We start from the raw sequence: 4,038 nt of genomic DNA, 5'->3' as shown, positions 1-4,038 counted from the left end.
TTGGTATTTGCACACTTATTTTAGTTTATTACATGAAAACGCGCGATTGAAATCAAAATATTTCAACTCACATGTGTAGTTAAAAGACTACAATTTAATTCAGCACTAACATTTAAATTTCCGGAGCACTAGTTTATTAATAATGTGGCTTCCAAAATTCACAGTGGCAACTGGACTTATCCTATTTGCCCTCTTATTTCGGGTTATTACAAGAAAACGCGCGATCTAAATTAAAATCTTTCAATTTACCCGTGTAGTTAAAAGATTGAGCTTTAATTTAAAACACAGATTTGAAGTTTCCGCGCACTAATTTATTAACAACTTTAATCTGAAATACTCCTTTATGTGAAACACACTTTTATGTGTAAAACGCGCAAATTAAATGCCGGGAGTTGAGCTGTCAAAATAACTGCAAACTGCTCTTCGAAAGTTCGAATTTCCTGCTCCCAAATTTTCGGGAAAAATGCTGCTCCCTGGCAGTTTCGAATAGGAGCAGTTTATTCTCGAGAAAAGTAAAATCCGCGAGAAATGAAGTCCTCGGGAATATTCAGAATTGGGCTGATTATGATTCCTTGACCGCAAAAACGGGTGGGGTTTAGTAGCGCTCCCAACTATTTCGGGCTATTCCGTCCAAAGGGGTGGCCCGATCAAAAAAAATTCAAAACACACTTGTAGTCAAGGGTCTGCACATAATTCTAAAACCCACTTTTGTAATTTTTGGTCACTAATTTATTTACAAATTGGGTTTGAAATATGCCCTTTTTTGTAAAATTCGGAAATTAGCGTACATTTATCACTCCTATTCTCCTTAAAGCAGCCACTTCACCAATATATTTTTGTATTCCCCTTCACTTTACACTTTACTCGATTAGTTATAACTTTCTTTACGACTTTAATATTAACCAGTTAATCACAATTCATTAAATAAAAACACCTTCAAAACCACGCGTCTGACTTTGGTTGCATATGCAAATTAAATGGCGGAGTTCAGCTGTCAAACTCCAAAATATGCAAAAGAATGAGAGACAAAAGAAGATAGGATATAACCCAGTAAGCATTAAAAATATACATAGGTGTTCTCTGCAAAAGGTTTTCAGCTCCTTTTCTTGGCAAAAAAACAAAAAGGAGAATTCTACTGCCTGAGGGTTATAATCCTTAAGTGCGGCCGAAGGCCGCCTACGCAGAAAGGTGTTCTCTGCAAAAGGTGTTCAGCCCCCCTTCTTTGGCAACACAGAAAGGAGAATTCTACTGCCTGAGGGTTATAATCCCTAAGTGCGGCCTAAGGCAGCCTACGCAGAAAGGTGTTCTCTGCAAAAGGTGTTCAGCACCCCGTGGATGTGTTCAGGTGTTCAGTTGTTCGAGTTTTGCAGATACCCAGTATCTGGAACATCTCTTGGAACACTGCCGATTCAAAATTTCTTCCCTAGTCAGAGTGCAGCTCTATAGGGACACCGTATCTCTCAACGCAATTGTAGGTGAGTACCTCCGCGACTGTTTTAGCTTCCTGGTTTGGAATCGGGTATACCTCCGACCATTTGCTAAGGTAGTCCATAACCACAAGGACATATTTGTTTTCCAGTGCGCTCATAGGAAATGGACCAGCACCAGAAGTATACTGCTTCATCTGGCCATGACTTCTGGATTTCGGCCGCAATACACTCCGCGCAGTTAGCAATACACTCTGCGACCGATTGCCAACAACCAACCCAATAGAACCTCTGCTTGATCTTCTCCAGGGTCTTCGTGATTCCCTGGTGGCCTCTACTAGAACCATTTTGGAACCATCTGGAATTCTTACCCTTGCGATTACGATTAGGTTGCGGGAGCACTGGCCATCTTCATTTTCCCATACCCTATGCAAACAGCCAAATATCAACTTTAAGCTGTTTCATTGTGCCCAGTAAGCCTTTGCGATTGGGCTCTCCGCTACTATTTGCTCCTTAGTTGCCAGTCTGTCCATCTCCAGTCCATGCTAAAAAACTCCAGATCTGGAACTTCCTGCTGACACTTTCGTAGCTGTTCCTCCTTCCACTTTTCAGTTGGTGTTATTGTCATTAGTCGGACGCCAATAACATTCCAGGCTACATGGTCGACGGGACTTCCCTTGCGGTGCTCAATAGCGAAGTCATAACTTTGCAGTCTCAATCCACCGAGCTAGCTGTCCTTCTGGACTCTTGCATTGTAGTAGCCACTTCAGCGCTGCATGGTCCGTTCGAACTCGGAAACGTTGCCCATAGAGGTAATTGTATAAATATGTGTCGTACTCCACCAACGCTAGTAGTTCTCCCCGAGTTACGCAGTAGTTCCTATCTGGTTTTTCAATCGACCAGCTAGAGTAGGCCTGGGACAGTGGGCCTCCTATGGCATAACTACTAGCATCCGTATCCAAAATAAATGTTGCACCTAGAACGGGATACCCTAGCATAGGTGCACTACATAGCCGTTCCTTGAGAGTTTGGAAAGCCTCCTCCTGCTCCTTATTCCACTCGAAGACTCTCTATTTCTTAGTAAGCTCATGACGGCTATTAGCAACGCTGGCGAAATTCGGAAAATCGACGGCAGTAGGTGCATAGCCCAAGACAACTTCGTAATTCGTGGAAGCGCCTAGGTCTTGGCCTCCGTTGTCACCTTGTGTCCAAAGTAGTTCACCTCCTTCTTGAGCATTGAGCACATTTTCGGACTTAAGGGCTGACCATAATATGAATAAGAAAGCGTATGCAAACGTGCGAATACACGTAAATCCTATTCTGAAACTATAATAAGGGTATTCATCAAACCTTATAAATGCATTGTACACCGTATAAACTTATAATTGTGTAAACCTTACAAATGAACTGTCAAAATTTGTATGGAAACTCGTTTACACATTTCTGGATAAATTTCTCCAGCGATTTCACTGAATAAACTTGATACACTGAAGTCAATGCAACTCTGCCGCAATTCTTGCTATGTTTTCTTGAGCAATAATCGGGATCCGCATAAAAATTTTGCACGCAAATTCAACAACAACGAAGTGATCCTGATAGAGAACTGGTTCAATTATTATCCGGTCTGTTTGTTTTGTTTCACTGATAATTTGGCCGCAAATTTTGGTAGCCGTGACAAATGAATTCATACACAAACAGACATTCTGCCATTGTTTCTTTTAACTTGCTTCAAATAAATAGCCTTTATGTTATATGTATATTTATTTAAATAGATATTATCTCGTAAATATAATTTTTTTCCATTTAGTGAGTTAGTTTCTATAATTTCTTTATCCTCGTGCTAGTAGTGTAAAGTTAGTGATACTGAGCTCTATAACCAAAGAAAACACGACTATTGTCTCATGTGTAAACGAAAAGAGAATGTAACAGAGTGCGTAGACTTATAAGATTATCTGCTTGATAAAGTTATCGGTTTAGATGAATACCACTAATGTATTTAACATCAAGTTTCGTCAAACGTCATTTGCTTAAGGAAAGAGCGATACTGGTCGCACAAGTGCATATGTAACGCATGCAGTGTTGCCGCATTGGTAATTTTTTTACCGAAATTGGTAATTTTTTTCTTTATATATCATGTTTGGAAATTTGGTGACTTATTTTTCAACTTGGTAAATTTTTCGATTCAGTCCTACATGTAACATAGGTCAAAAGAAGTTCTGGTTCCACATTAGGAAGTGGGCCGCAAGAGTTTCCTTTTACAGAAAAACCAGGTTATCCTGAAAGTTTCGAAGGCGAACAGTTCTTCGGCGTTCCTAGGTTACTATAATTGTGTGATCTACAACAAACTGCTTGATAGTGGCAACTGTCCTATCTAATTAAATGTGGCAACACTGAACACATGTAAGTAGAATATAGCCACCTAAAAGTCTACACTACGTTGCTTATGCATTTGACAGACTTATCGTTCATTTTCTGACAGTCAGTTACGGCAGCTTATTCATATTATAGTCAGCCCTTTAGCTTCAGACCAACGCCAATTATTAGGTGCCCCTCAAAGCTTTCACCCAATACTATAATGTCGTCTAGATACACCAAACAAGTTTTCCAATGC

The sequence above is a fragment of the Rhagoletis pomonella genome, unplaced genomic scaffold (assembly GCF_013731165.1).
Source record: "Rhagoletis pomonella isolate Grant_MI unplaced genomic scaffold, Rhpom_1.0 Rhpom_scaffold_00017, whole genome shotgun sequence".
In the NCBI taxonomy this organism is placed as follows: Eukaryota; Metazoa; Arthropoda; class Insecta; order Diptera; family Tephritidae; genus Rhagoletis; species Rhagoletis pomonella.
Note: the sequence above shows the minus strand (reverse complement) of the source record.